The sequence below is a fragment of the Aegilops tauschii genome, chromosome 2 (genome assembly GCF_002575655.3).
Source record: "Aegilops tauschii subsp. strangulata cultivar AL8/78 chromosome 2, Aet v6.0, whole genome shotgun sequence".
Taxonomy (NCBI): Eukaryota; Viridiplantae; Streptophyta; class Magnoliopsida; order Poales; family Poaceae; genus Aegilops; species Aegilops tauschii.
In genome coordinates, this window is record NC_053036.3 from 571,745,651 (window position 1) to 571,761,974 (window position 16,324).

The 16,324-nt window shown below is 47.6% G+C and overlaps 1 long non-coding RNA gene across 1 annotated transcript; it reads left to right on the plus strand.

Moving 5' to 3' along the window:
- Positions 1-14,524: 14,524 nt before the first annotated feature.
- Positions 14,525-15,886, plus strand: LOC109772620 (uncharacterized). The gene is made up of 2 exons (XR_012203334.1): positions 14,525-14,727; positions 14,838-15,886. It is a non-coding gene; the product is annotated as an uncharacterized lncRNA (long non-coding RNA).
- Positions 15,887-16,324: the final 438 nt, after the last annotated feature.

Below are 16,324 nucleotides of genomic sequence, written 5' to 3' on the forward strand. Positions count from 1 at the left end.
ATGTTGACGAAGGCGATCTCTTGGATGAAGAGTTTGATAGCGCGTCCGACGCCTAGAGGAGTCCCAGTCAGTCCTGCGCGATCCCGGATATTGGTCACTTGTATCGTTTACGCTTCCGCCACCCGCAATAAGTCTTCTCGAGCCTCACTCCGACGCTCGAAGAGTTGTAGTAGTCTGGAATCATGTCACTCGCTTCGCGATGATATTTCCACCACCATTTTTTTTTATCGTGAGTTAGTAGTTTGCCACCCTATCCGCCGTGTTGTTTTATCGGCGTGCTTGTAATAAATTGTTGGGCAGTCTCTGCTCAACTTTGTATTATATTTAGTACTCCTGGTATTTTTCTTCTGTGACCAATGTATTGTCCATCAGTGAGAAGGAATTCTTCCTCGCTGGTCCGTAACAGGGATTGGTTTCTCAATAATTATTTTATTGAAAAACCGGTCGTGACAAGCTTGGTATCAGAGCCAGGCTGGCTGTAGGAAGCCACTAGGTGCGATCGCTAATCGGTTATTAGCGTCTTTGGTGCTTCTTCAGCATTTTGCAATTGTAGCTATTTTCTGTTGGTCATCATAAATTTATGACATGACTACTCAGAATTTTTGCCTACTTTTGTAGATGGCTGGCAGCAGCTGTGAGAATCGAGTGTTCACCAACGTGCCCGAGGGGTTTGTCAAGCTCCTCGTCTCCATCACCAAGCTCGCGATCGGGCCAACAGCTCGCCCGGAGTTCACCCTCTATCAGCACAAGCTCAGTGACGACGTGTCTATGCACCAGGCTGTGGTGCAATTCAAGGGAGGACGATCTGCTGCTCGCCATTTCCGTTTTACGGGAAGGGCCATGCCTACGGAGAGGCATGCCATGCAGATGGCTGCCCGTGAGGCGATAGCTCGCCTTCGGGACATCCTTCCTACGATGAAGACTCGTCGCTACCGCTACCTCCCATGCCATGTGCCTTACACCAGCCACTATGCGTTCGCCTGCCATCGGGGAGAGCGAGATGAAGCCATCGAGATGGTTGTGGAGTATCTCAAGGCTCTGGAGGAGTCTTTCGACAACCTCGTAGATGATCTTGTGGCTGCCCGCATGGACTTAGTCCGGGGCGGTCCTGCCAGCAGGAAGGAGCTTCTCCACACGGCGCCGCCTCTGACATTCGTCTCGTCTTCAGCCTCGTATGCACCGGCCGTTTTGGCCACTGCTCGCCGTCTGCCTACCACTGAGGAGTTCGACCGAGTCATCGCTCCTACTCCAGTCAGAGCCGCACCGCCTGCCGCACGCGCTCTACCACCAGTCGCCCCCGCACCATCACCGCAGCGCAGCGTCGCACGCCAGGAGCCAGCTAGAGAGGAGGAGGTTGATTCTCCTGGACCGCTGAGCCTTGCCCTCGGCAAGGGGAAGGAGATCTTCACCATCTCCGACTGAGAGCATCGAGTAGCCGCGTGTTATGCCTGCTTGTATGATGTGTTGTTCTTATCTGTACGCTAGTTTGTATTGGTGTGTTTGCTGCCTTCTGGAGTAGTACGCTAGCTTTTAATAACATGTCAGGATTGTGTACGCACAACCTGAGTGCTGTATCTTGTGTTTGTTTTCGCATGTAAGCTTTGTGTTAAGCACTTCTTCTCCGTGAAAAATCATTTGTGTTTCTTGAAAACCTTGAAGCCTTTTTGATTATTGCCTTTGCAAGGGTTTTCCTGCGCTACACAATTTTTCTCATGGGTTTTGCAAATGATACCCCAGACTGGAAATAATGTCTTGCCCTTGGACTCGCTCCATGCCCAATCAGCCAGAAGAGGTTTACGGGACACAGACCAGCAACAATTTCACGCAAGGTCAGTCCAGCCAACAGGATAGCGAAGCGGAACTATCTCAAGTGTGCCGTCTCTTTGAGCAAAGCCAGAAACAGTACCAGGAGATGATGAACCATGTCATCAATATGGGAAACCACCGTGAACCCTATCAACCACATTCCAAGTTATCTGAGTTACAGAAGACTCGCCCCTCAACTTTTGCTCACACCGACAGGCCACTGGAAGCCGATGATTGGCTTCGCGAGATTGAAAGGAAACTGATTATCGCTCAGTGCTCAGATCATGAGAAGGTGCTTTACGCACCCCACTACCTTACTGGAGCAGCCGCAGCATGGTGGGAAAACTTCCTACACATGCACCCCAGGGAACACAACATCACCTGGGAAGAATTCAAGGAAGGCTTCCGTGGGGCACACATTCCCAGGAGCATCCTAAAGATCAAGAAGCGAGAGTTTGATGACCTGAAGCAAAGAGGCATGACCGTCACAGAATACAACGGCCAGTTTACCCAACTGTCTCGTTATGCCTACGACGAGCACATGACAGAAAACAAGAAGATGGAAAAATTCCTGGACGGCCTGGCACCAGCATTAAGATGCCAACTGATTGTACACACCTTTCCGGATTTTAAGACGCTGGTGGACAAGGCCATCACCCTGGAGAATGAGCGCCGTAGTCTGGAAGATATCCGCAAGCGGAAGAGGGACAAGACGACTCTTGCCCGCAGCAACCGAGGCAAGACTAAGGTCCCAAGGACAGACACAAGGAGATCCACGACTACTGAGCCAAGACCCGTCGGACAATTTCATGCCAGAGACAAGGAGTTCACCTACCGTCCAGGGGTCACCTGCTATGCTTGTGGACAGCAAGGGCATTATGCTAAACAGTGCCCGAAGCCAAGAGACTCGGCACCCAAGCCGAACAATGGTGGAAACAATCCCGCCCCCAAGCGCAACAACTTCAATCCCAACAACAACCACAGGAAGGGTCACCTGAACCATGTGACCAGGGAAGAAGCGCAGAATGCCCCAGACATCGTGCTCGGTACGTTCCCTGTCAACACAGTACCTGCCACGGTTTTGTTTGATTCTGGAGCTTCCCATTCGTTTGTTTCGAAGAGTTTTGTTTCACAACACGGTTTTCCGATACTCCCCTTGGAAAAGTCTATGATCATCAAGTCCCCCAGGAATAAGCAGATTGCTCAGGGTTACTGCCAAGGAGTGGTCATTGAGTTCGAAGGACTACCATTCCACGCGAATCTCATCATGTTGGAAAGTAAAGGACTGGATGTCATTTTAGGAATGGACTGGTTAACCACCAACAAAGGATTCATCGACTGCTTCAATCGGACAGTGATTCTCACCCACCATCACGGCAAGACTATAAGAGTCTCCACTCAAGAAAGGCCACGGTCACAGAAACCAAAACTAAACAAGATGGACATTGCAGAACTGAGAAAAGTTCCAGTGGTATGCGAGTTCTCTGATGTGTTCCCGGAAGAACTACCAGGTATGCCACCAGATCAAGAGATCGAATTCAGCATTGAATTAGCACCTGGCACCGCTCCCATTTACAAGAAGCCGTATAGAATGGCACCCTCAGAATTGGTGGAGTTGAAGAAGCAGATAAAAGAATTATTGGGCAAAGGATTTATTCGAGCCAGCTCTTCACCTTGGGGTTCGCCTGTGTTGTTCGCCAAAAAGAAGGATGGGACTTTAAGGCTGTGTATAGACTATCGAGCCCTCAATATGGTCACCATCAAAAACAAATATCCGATGCCACGGATCAATGATTTGTTTGACCAGCTCGCACAGGCTAAAGTATTTTCAAAGATTGATTTGAGATCAGGATACCATCAACTGAAGGTACGATCAGAGGATATCCCCAAGACAGCATTCACTTCCAGATATGGGTTATACGAGTTCACAGTGATGCCTTTTGGTCTAACAAACGCCCCCGCATACTTCGTCCACCTCATGAACAAAGTATTCATGAAATTCATGGACAAATTTGTGGTGGTATTCATTGACGATATTCTGGTTTACTCGAGGACACCAGAAGAACATGCTGAGCACCTCAGAATGGTTTTGGGAGAATTGAGGAAGCATCAGTTGTACGCCAAGTTTAGCAAATGCGAATTTTGGCTAAGACAAGTTGGTTTCTTAGGCCATATACTGAACCAAGAAGGCGTAGCCGTAGACCCAGAAAAGGTCAAGGCCATACTGGACTGGAAACCGCCCGCCAATGTTACAGATGTGCGGAGTTTCCTAGGAATGGCCGGATATTACAGGAGATTTATTGAAGGATTCTCCACTATGGCAAAGCCTATGACCCAACTACTCAAGAAAGACAAGAAATTCGTATGGACGGAAGCATGTGAGCAGAGCTTCCAAGAACTCAAGAAAAAGCTGACAACCGCACCAGTCTTAACCGTACCAGACATACACAAGAGCTTTGAGGTGTATTGTGACGCGTCCCGAAAAGGTCTCGGATGTGTGCTAATGCAGGATGGAAAAGTTGTCGCATATGCCTCCAGGCAGCTGCGAAAACATGAGGAAAATTACCCAACACATGACTTGGAACTAGCAGCAGTTATACATGCACTCAAGGAGTGGAGGCACTTTCTGTTGGGAAATCGCTGTGAAATATATACAGACCATAAGAGCCTCAAATATATTTTCACACAGCCAGAGCTGAATTTACGCCAACGACGCTGGTTGGAACTGGTCAAGGACTATGACGTCGGTATTCACTACCACCCAGGAAAAGCAAATGTAGTGGCCGATGCCCTTAGTCGAAACCCCAGCCCGGACAGTGACAGTCAGCAAAACTTGAGACCTGAGTTTCAGCGAGAGTTCACTCGGCTCAACATGATGTTAGTCTCTGAGGGCACCATATCGAACCTGGAGGTACAACCCACCCTAGTGGAACAAATCAAGAAGGCTCAACAAGGACATCCCAGTATCGAAGGCATAAAAAAGAAAATGAACCGTAGTAAGACTTCAGAATTCGTCACGGACAGTGAAGGAACATTATGGTACCGGGACAGACTTTGCGTACCTAACATTGAGGAACTCAAGCAACAGATCTTGACGGAGAGCCACACCGCTCCATACTCGATCCATCCTGGAGGAACCAAAATGTACAAGGACATCCAGGAAAGATTTTGGTGGCACGGTATGAAAAGAGATATAGCCACATTCATTGCTTGTTGCGATTCATGCCAGCGTATCAAGGCTGAGCACCAAAAGCCAGCAGGGCTACTCCAGCCTAACAGGATACCGGAGTGGAAATGGGATGAAATCGGAATGGACTTCATTGTCGGATTACCCCGATCACAGCGTGGAAATGACGCCATATGGGTCATCACAGACCGACTAACCAAGGTTGCTCACTTCATTCCCGTGAAGACTACCTACTCCACACAAAGACTGGCAAAACTCTATCTCTCCCGTATAGTTTGCTTGCACGGAGTCCCGAAGACTATAATATCAGACCGAGGCACCCAATTCGTCTCCAAATTTTGGGATCACCTACAACAAGCTCTGGGCACGCAACTAGCTTTCAGTACAGCATACCACCCTCAGACAGATGGACAAACAGAGCGTGTAAACCAAATCCTAGAGGATATGCTAAGAGCCTGTGTGCTCACCTATGGATCCAGTTGGGAAGAGAGTTTGCCGTATGCCGAATTTGCGTACAACAACAGTTACCAAGCCAGCTTGAAAATGGCACCCTTTGAAGCATTGTACGGACGGAGGTGTCGTACCCCATTGAATTGGTCATAAACAGGTGACAGCCGTATCTTCGGCCCAGATATGCTTAAGGAGGCCGAGGAAAAAGTAAAACAAATCAGGGACAGGCTCAAGACAGCACAGAGCCGACAAAAGAGCTACTATGATCAGAAGCATCGTGAGGTCAGCTTTGAGCCTGGTGATTCCGTATACCTCCGAGTATCTCCTATGAGGGGTCTGCAACAGTTCAAAATAAAGGGGAAACTAGCCCCAAGGTTTATTGGACCATTTTGTGTAAAGGCACGAAGAGGCACGGTAGCCTACCAACTAGACCTACCCAAGGAGCTAACAGACGTCCATGATGTATTCCACGTCTCGCAGTTGAGGAAATGTGTGAGTAACCCGGAGAAACATGTACCTCATGAAGACATTGATATGCAACCAGATCTCACCTACAGAGAAAGGCCGGTAAAGATTTTAGAAGAGTCTGAACGGAGGACCCGTCAGAAAACGACAAGATTTTTCAGGGTTCAGTGGAGCAACCACACTGAGGATGAAGCCACATGGGAAAGGGAAGATTTCCTTCGAGCAGAGTATCCATATCTATTTGAGGATCAGCAGAAATCTCGAGGACGAGATTTTTCCTAAGGGGGTAGGTGTTGTGACACCCAAGTTTTTATTTGGATTTTTCAAAAAAAGATTTTTATTTTGACTTGGGGGGGAGTGATTTAAAATTTTTCTTCAAGAGAACTCTCCCTCTCATATATTTTCTTTATGGCAAAAATTTTATTTGGGTTCACCCAAGATCTGCCTTTGACCTTGGAGGTTCTTGCTTTTCTTTTGGACTCAAAACAAAATGGTTTTCATTTGGGAAAATAACTTTTGAAAACCTTTTCTTGAATATGCACTATGGCTTTTGGAAAGTCCTTTGCCACTTTCAACTATTCCTCCTTGCCATGACATAAGTGCAAATCCTCTCTCCTAACCCTTCCCTCACCTCTGGATCATGTTTTGCATCAAATCCAGCAAGTTGAACCTCCCCATGTGTTTATTTCCATTCAAATTTCATTCAAATATTTTTCTGCCTTCTATTCTACCTCTTGGAGATTTACAAAGGAACTCCATTTTCTGTTTGGACTTTTACCACCAAACTTCTTTCCCCTCCTAGTCCTTTGAACCCTCAACCTAGAACCATGAAGATCCACTGGTCTCCAGTTCAAAATTTTCAAACTACATCAGCTGCAAGTTTGGACCAGATTTGCCAAATTTGGTGAAATTCATTCAAAACTTTCTCCAAAAATTCCAAGTAAATTCATGCAGCCCCTGGGTGCTTTGAGTGATCATCTCACCAAGTTACAGCTCCAGAAAAATTTATCTCTTTACCAAACCTACTGTCGAACACCTGCATTGCTTGGTCACTGTCAAGGTTCAGTTAACTTCAGAGTTCAGTCAGTGCTCACTGTCCTTTTCTTCAGAGACGGGCATCGATCTCGCCAGTGCCATCGCGTCGCCTTGCTCCTCGTCCTCGCCCTCTCGTTCCTGCACCGCACGAGTGCCTGGCATCTTGCGGGCGTCGGCGACGAGCAGCAGAAGGTGCGCCGCCCCGTGACCGACGCCAGCGGCGGCTTTGCGGGCGCCAGCGGGAGACACGGCGCCGCCAACTCCACCCAGCGCCGCCCAAACCACCGGAGCCCGCCGCGTGGCCGTCCACTCCCCCGAATGCGCTGCCACTCTCGTCGTGAACCCCAGGGCGCGGAGCGCGCTCTCTGCCGCCGTTGAGCCCGTGCGGTCACCTCACCGTGGACAGACGCCATTACGCCAGGGCCAGCCCCGTTTAGCTGCAAAACGAGTCCCGTAACATCCTCTGATGCTGCTCGACCGCTCAAACCCTCTGCCAACCCACTGCTCCGCCGTAATCGCTCGCCGGAGATTCTCCGTTCACGGCCACCCCGTCGACCTGCCTATAAATAGGGGCCCCGAGCTTCAACTCGAGCACCCACCAGCCCTACCCTTCCCCTAGAGCACGCCTAGCCACTGGAAGAGCCCCGAGGGGGTCTCTTTCCTCGAGTCCGGCCACCGCGATCCGCCACGGGATCCCGCCCGATTCGCCCCCGTGTGTGCTCCGCAGCCCCCATTCTCTTGCCAGTAGCTTCTCCTTGCATCACCCGTTCTGACCCGCGCCTCAATTCGTGCTTTGCAGCCCTCCACCGGAGTTCCCCAACCTCACCCGAACCGCCGTCCGCCGGAGATAGTGTCGCCGTCGACGTGGTGCTCCCCGTTGGACGAGTCCACCACCCACCGACGCGGAAGAAGACAGTGAAGCTCTTGGTACCCTCCGTTTCTCCTAACTCGCCGTGGTTCGACGCCGGCGTCCACCGCCGTCTTCGGGCGCCGGCGAGCTTTCAAACCTGACATGCGGGCCCCGCGTGTCAGCCTCTGTTTTATTTCCCTGAACCGTTTTCTGTTGGCGCCTTCGGGCAACATACGTTTTCTCCTTGCGCTTGCGCATTCCCAGCCGAAGCGTTTTCTGTTTTCTCAGTTAAAACCCTGGAACTTTTCTGTTTCATTACAGAAAGGTCCCTGGACAGAAACCTTTATAACTTTTTAATAAAAAGGTATTTTTGAGTGATTCTTTTTCTGACAATCTTCAAATTTTATCTAGTTTTTTATGGGATTTATTTGAAAAATATTTGGCAAGGTTTCTGTGCATGTGTTGGTTTTCACGTTAGTACCCCGTTTCGTGATTGCCGTAGGTTCCGGGAGAGGTGACGGAGCCGCGAACTTCGCCGAGCTAGACTCCGACTTCTCCGAACCAGGCAAGCTTGTTTGAACATTTGATATGGCAGATGTTTTGCATGTTCATGTGAAAGTTGTGCATGGCATGTGAGTGTCGATAAATACCTCGTTGCTTGTAGGGCAACGACCCGGTTGTTCCGAAGTTGCGATGACCTCTGATGAGAGGTGGCCTAATCATGTAGTGACATGAAGGGAAGCAAGGTGGTACTGTTGTAGCATGCCGGCCTTGCGTCTTCCGACTTTCTTCGGCGTTAACGTGGTTGGAGCCACGTTATCGATCTTTTCCCCGCATGTTCCAAGGTTGCGATGACCTCTGATGAGAGGTGGCCTAATCATGTGGTGACATGAAGGGCAGCAAGGTGGTACTGTTGTAGCATGCCAGCCTTGTGTCATCCGACTTTTTCGACGTTAACATGGTTGGAGCCGTGTTATCGTCCCTTCCCCTTTCCGTGCTACCACATGTCTCATTGCCAGGATACGGTTTAGTAAGTTGGTAACCTCTTTCCGTGTACACACCAAATAGAGAGGCCGGGATGATGGTACCTTGGCCCAGGATTAAAGCCAGTCATTCGGTCAGGGGGCATGGGTGTTTCCGGTTGGGACCGAGAGGGGGGGCACCCCCTTATAGCGCGCGTATAGAAATTTGATCCCATGCTATGCGAGGTTGTAGCCTCCCCGACTCAGGGTTTTTCCTGTATGTTGCCGAGGGTGATCCCTGGCTTCGGATGGTTAAATTGGGTGTGTACTAGTTAGACGTGTTCCTTCCAGAACACCGTAGACGGAACTAGTCCCCGTGACTACTGAAATCCGTTGGCTGTGGTTAAGTACAAACTCTGCAGAGTCAATTCTTTCCAAATCATCGTATCCATGATCAGTAATGTAGACTTTACATCCAAATCTATCCGTGTGAAAATCTTGCCCCCGGTGAACAAGCTCAAGTGGTAAATTCAATTTCATTGTTATTCCTGTGGATGGACTAACTTTATTTTTGTGTCTCATGCGTGTGATAATTTATGTCTCCGAGCTATTGTATTAATGAGTTGTGATATAAGCCCTTTATGTGATGTCGCGCAGACGTCCGACTGTGGCGTGTACTCGTTTCTCACTTTAAATATAAGCCCTTTATGCGATGTCGCTCAGACGTCCGACTGTGGCATGTACTGTCTTTATTTTCTGTTATAAGCCCTTTATGTGGTGTCGCCCCGACGCCCGACTGCGGCATTGTTATTCCGCATTTTCCGCTCGAGGAGTCTTTCAGACACTCGTTTGGCACCAGTATTATTATTCCGCATTTTCCGCTCGAGGAGTCTTTCAGACACTCGTTTGGCACCAGTATTATTATTCCGCATTTTCCGCTCGAGGAGTCTTTCAGACACTCGTTTGGCACCAGTATTATTATTATTCCGCATTTTCCGCTCGAGGAGTCTTTCAGACACTCGTTTGGCACCAGTATTATTATTATTCCGCATTTTCCGCTCGAGGAGTCTTTCAGACACTCGTTTGGCACCAGCATTACTATTCTGCAGTTTCCGCTCGAGGCGTCATTCAGACCCTCGCTTGGCACCCAGTATTTACTACCTCTATGTCTGATCGCACTGGTTAGCTTATTCATGTGCTTCATGTTTGCATTTGTTATACCTTATGTCCGAACTGTCTTGCGAGTACTTTCATAGTACTCACCTGGCTTGTTGATTTGGCCAGATGTTGACGAAGGCGATCTCTTGGATGAAGAGTTTGATAGCGCGTCCGACGCCTAGAGGAGTCCCAGTCAGTCCTGCGCGATCCCGGATATTGGTCACTTGTATCGTTTACGCTTCCGCCACCCGCAATAAGTCTTCTCGAGCCTCACTCCGACGCTTGAAGAGTTGTAGTAGTCTGGAATCATGTCACTCGCTTCGCGATGATATTTCCACCACCATTTTTTTTATCGTGAGTTAGTAGTTTGCCACCCTATCCGCCGTGTTGTTTTATCGGCGTGCTTGTAATAAATTGTTGGGCAGTCTCTGCTCAACTTTGTATTATATTTAGTACTCCTGGTATTTTTCTTCTGTGACCAATGTATTGTCCATCAGTGAGAAGGAATTCTTCCTCGCTGGTCCGTAACAGGGATTGGTTTCTCAATAATTATTTTATTGAAAAACCGGTCGTGGCAGCGCTCCGGTGAGGCCCTCCGACGAGGAGCTCCGGCGGCGACGGCGTCCTGGCGCGGGGGCAGTGACCTCCTCCCCCGATCCCGATCCAATCGAGGAGAGGGGCAGATATTTCGTGGGGGGGGGGGAAGTGGGGTGTCGGTGGAGTGGGTTACGGGGGGTGAGGGGATAAGGAGTGGGGTGGGTGGCCGGCTGGGCCTGGTGGGTTGGCCCAGTTGGGCCACGGTCCAGGGGGTTTTCTTCTTTCTTTCTTTTTGTTTGTTTTCTCTTTTGTATTTTCGTTCTTTTATTTATTTTCTTTTCTGTTTTATTTCAATTTAAATTATTTAGGCATTTTATAAAAATGTGTTTGCTACACCATATTTACACATGCAATATTTAGTGCAAACCGAACATTTTTATTTTAATGTTTGAAAACTTTTATTATTTATCAAACTTTGAATTTGAATTTTGGACCAGTTTTGATCTAACGATAGATTAGCAACAGTAACCGTGGTGACGTGGCACCATTAGCGTGGGATTACTGTAGCTTTATTATCCGGGCATTACACCCCCTCCTCCACTCCTTTATACGTGGCCAGGGGGCACCCCATAGACACAACAATTGATCTCTTGATCTCTTAGCCGTGTGCGGTGCCCCCCTCCACCATAATCCACCTCGATAATATCGTAGCGGTGCTTAGGCGAAGCCCTGCGTCGGTAGCATCATCAACACCGTCATCACGCCGTCGTGCTGACGGAACTCTCCCTCGAAGCTCTGCTGGATCGGAGTTCGTGGGACGTCATCGAGCTGAACGTGTGCTGAACTCGGAGGTGCCGTGTGTTCGGTACTTGGATTGGTCGGATCGTGAAGACATATGACTACATCATCCGTGTTGTTCTAACGCTTCCCCTTTCGGTCTACGAGGGTACGTGGACACACTCTCCCCTCTTGTTGCTATGCATCACCATGATCTTGCGTGTGCGTAGGAATTTTTTTGAAATTACTACATTCCCCGAACACTTTGTGTGTGCTAGTGAGAGAGATCAGGTTATTACTTTGTTTGCGCCTCCATCTTCTCCTCGTCTGTTGGATCGGCATTGATGGCAGGAGAGCACAAGCCAGCGAGCGGGAGGGGGGAGACAGCCTCGGCCAGCAGGCAGCTCCGCGCGACGTGTTCGTCCATGTCTCTAGCTTTATTACGACAGGACCTTCGCCGCCGAGGAGCGTGAAAGAAAGATGGGGGAACTTTCCGGGTGCGAGTCTGCGAAGACAGAGAGACAGGGGATATCTTTTTTTAGATCACACGGGAATCCCTATTTGCCGCTCGCTGTGGCAAGTTGTCGGGGTGCCGCATAAGATCGACGAGCGTGCGGGGGTGGGCCAGCCCATGAAACGTTTCTACGATTCCGGTTTTGGGAAACCTCGTGGTGGTTTCCAGAAACCTTTCTCTGTTTCTTTTTCGTTTTCTCTGTTTCCTTTTCCTATTTCTTTCTTCTTCTCTCTCCTTTTCTTTTTCCCTTTTCTCTTTTCTGTAGTTTTATTTTCATCTTTTTTCATTTTCTGTTGATTTTTACTTTTTTATTTTCTTTGTTTTTTTTATTTCAGAATTTCACAAATGTTCAAAATATTTCAAATTTGTTTGCATTAAGAAAAATTCGGTATTTGAAAAACTTGTTTGCATTTCAAAAAAATGTCCGACTATCAAAAAATGTTACATTTTTCAAAAATAGCTGTTCATGTATTCAAAAATTGTTCACGCTTCTAAAGTCGTTTGAGATTTCCAAAATTCTTCTCAGTTTCAAAATTTGTTCTTAAATTCAAAAAAAAATCATGCTTTTAGAAATTCGTTCTAGTTCTCAACTTTTGTTAAAAAATTTAAAAAATGTTCAAAATATTTCGTAATTTGTTTGTGTCTCCAAACAATGTTTGGATTTTTAAGTTTTCAAAAAATATCCGGTTTTCAAAAGTTTGTCCACGTATTAAAAAAATGTTCACAATTTTGATATTTCTCTGGAATTTTGAAGTTCAAAAACTTGTTCACGTTTTGTAAAAAATGTTCGAAGTTTTCAAAAAATGTTAAGGTTTTCAAAAATAATTGTTCATGTATTAAAAAATTGTTCACGGTTCAAGTTGACTGGGATTTTCAAAATTCTTCTTAAATTCAAAAAAAATGTTCGTGTTTTCAGAAATTCGTTCTGTTTCTCAAATCTTGTTAACAAATTCAAAATATTTCATAATTTGTTTGTGTCTCCAAACAATGTTCGGATATTTTAGTTCAAAAAATTGTTCGTGTTTTTCAAAAAATGTTCAAAGATTTCAAAAAATGCCCGATTTTCAAAAGTTTGTTCACGTATTAAAAAAAATGTTCGCAATTGGAATTTTCTCGGGATTTCAAAATTGTTATCAAATTCAAAATTTGTTCTTAAATTTTGTATAGTGTTGGTGCTCTCAAAAATTATTTTTGTCAAAGAAATGTTCCCATTTTCGGATTTTTTTTTTCAAAATTCAAAAAGGTTCATGTTTCTGGAAAAAGTGCAGGAATTTCGAGATGAGTTCACGATTTCGGATTTTGTTCGTGATTTTTTTTCAACGAGATTTAATTTTGATACTTTGATAGTTCTTCTAGCTTCGCTATGCTTATGTGACGCAAGAGTAGTCTGGTCGTGGTGGCTTTGATTGGGCTTACTGCAACGCGTCGTCGCAGGTACGAACCCCATGTACCTCGAACTATTTTTGCGATTTTTACCCTTGCACCGCAATGGGCCGGCCCAAGTAGACTGACCCTGTGCGATTGGGCGACTACTTGCCGCACAGAACGGCATATAGGTGGTGCCGGATATTTGGGCACGTTTATATCTCACCTCCTGCGTGGTGGACTGGGCGCTCGCCCACGTCGCATGGGATGGGCCGGCCTATTACACAATAGCAGCACTGCTGGCCCATGTACCGACTGCAGTGTAGTAAGGATGTGTTTGGTTGCATGGACATGCTAGGGTGGTTATGGGTATCCCCAACCAGGTGGCTAGGGATAACCCTTTTTTATGTTTGGTTGGAAGGGTAGGGTTATCCCATGTTTTGTTTGGTTTAAAGGATGAAACGTGGTTGAGGATAGCCATCAAAGTGTTTGGTTCGAGGGATGAATGAAGCATAAGGGTTGTGGTAATCTTTTTTACCTGAGGTGGTGAGATTACCCTCATAATTTGCACTTTTTCAATGGAAGGAAGGGAAAAACAGTATGTACAGTCATAATTTCGATTTTTTTTAACTTTTTCACAGCAAGCCAAAACAAAACGAGAGTCAAAATTTTGAACTTCATCACATAAGCTCAACATTCCATACATAAGTCAGGTGCACATAACTCATAGTTCAATATTCCATAGAGTACTACTAGAACTTAATAGTTACACAACCCATAGTTATGGTCTCGGTTGTCAAAAGAGCTAATCCATACAACCCATAGTTACTGTTTTGGTTGAATCAAAAGTACAAGTCAATCACCAGTTCACTACACATGCAGCCACCATCTTCACGCTTCAGGAAAGGTACTCTTGACATACCTAGAAACCCAAACCTTCTTTTGATCATCTTCCAACACCTTGAATGCCATAGCAACACGAGGATTGTCAACCAAATATGCATAGTAATGAGCAAGTGCTTTCATGCTCTCCCATAGACCATCTATGGCATTGTTCTCGGTGCTAGAACTCTTCTCTATTGCAATAGCAATTCTTTCACTAGATGCAAGTATGGTGGCATGTAACCTGTCTCGCGCGCCGCCTCAAATCTAGCCCGCGTCGCCCCCGTGCACACCCTTCGCAACGACCAACCGACACATGCGATTGATGGAGGTGGGAAGATAGAAGGAAAGGAGGAGAGAGGGAAAGAGTAGAGAAGGACTCACCTCTCGCGGGCCTCTCTGCTAGATGCGTCGCCGCCGCTCACGGAAGAGAGAGATGGGTAATAGAAAAAGTGAGGGTTTCGCGGGGGTCAATACGCGAAAATATTGTTTCGCGCCCGGACGAAGCGACGCGCGCGCGGGGTGGCTGCCGCGACCCGCTCGTTTTTCGCGGGTGACCCCAACCCTCTTTTTGGCGAATATTCGAGGCATCTGGCTGCCCCTATCCTCCCTCGCCTCGGATCCAAACGTGTGGCACATCCTAACACGACGACGCTATCAACACAACACTGCCTCTCCCCTCTGCTTCCAATCCATGGCTGCTCCGCCGCGGCGAAACCCCAGCAACGGCGTCCGGTGGGTGAGCACCACACACCCACCGGCCTCCGGTGTCCACCCCCACTGATACTGTCACCAGCCCCCCGCGACTCCGCCCCTGAACCGTAACCCTCTCTTCTGCCCCCTTCGCAGGACGAGGAGCCGTGACTCGCGGCGGGCCTCCGCCCGCCCAACTTCCTCCCGGGCATGGCCATCGGGTTCCTCCTCGGCCTCCTCGTCGAACTGTCCTCCTCCTGGAGGCCGAGGTTCAGCCTCCCGCCGGGCCCGTCTGCCCCGGCGCCACGGGGCTCCAAGCGGGCGGCCGCCGGTTCGTCCGCCGCCCCAGCACCAGGTGAAGAGCTCAAGATGGTAAGCCGAATCACGCTGTGTTATACTGTCGGTGCGACATGATTTTATTTCATCCGCTGACCTGAAAACGACCGTGTACAGTCCACATTTCGTGATCTGATTGATTGATTGACTCCTGAAGGGTTACAACTTATCACTCAGCTGTCATGTGTTTTGCTATTTTTCTAGGAGTACATGGATTCGTAGGTGAGGATATACTGTACTAGCTAAACACCTACCCATTCTACTGATCAACAAACTAGATAATCTCATCATGCTGAAACATAGTTCTCACGCTCCATGTCACACGCTTTGCTCTGTCTCGGCTCTCGGCTGAGCTTTGCCTCAGGCAGAGGTCGGAGTTGTTTGTGGGGGGAGCAGCACCTCGCGCATTTAAATTTGTGAAGTTGGAGTCAATGAATGACTAGTACTGCAGGGGAATTCACCAAATAACACCTACATGTCCAGGCGCTGCTCCATCACGAGGAGCACAGATACCTTGGCAGTGTTTCCGGCAACAGCGTCATCAAGCAATAGGCGGACCTCTTCAGGAAGTTTATCTTGAGTAAGCTGATGCATGTATATTACAAGAAGATAATTCAACAAACCATCAAAACTAGCAGGATAGATGCTATATGTACCAAATCAGCAGTACATAGATCTGTCAAAGAAGATCGGACACATTTAGTACTACCACCGTTAGTGACGATGGTTGATGTTCTATGTACCAAATCTGCGGGCAGTACCCAAAACCACCACGGCTGGTTCCCCTCATGTTGTGTTTAACAAGATTTTCCTCAGTTCCTCTTGCAAGATAGATGAACTACCACAAGCTTGTGAGCAATTTTGATAAACTTTTCCTCTTAGAGTTAGCCGCTACATTGTCTGGTTAAATAGATGGGTCAAGCTAAGGGGAAAATTAGAGAATATACATGGTCTAAGACTCGTCTATTAGCACAACCGTACAAGTGTATCGTCTAGAATCTACATAAGAAATAGGATAGCGGTCATCTTCTTACTTCAGAACACACATCGAATTCACCTATGAAACAAATGTTAGTCAAAGGTCAACCATGGTACAATGGACGCAGTTTCTCCCCCTTTCCTCTGCTGCCACAAAGCAAATGAAGTTGTGCAACAACGAATTAATAAAAGGAGAAGTCACATGGACGAGAGAGAGTCTGGTAGAGGCTGTAGACCAAACACTGCGTCGAGCAGGCCAAACTCCGCAGGAGGAGACGATTTGTAGCTTCTGCCGCACCTCCCCTGCAGCCACCTGCGTGCGCCATCTA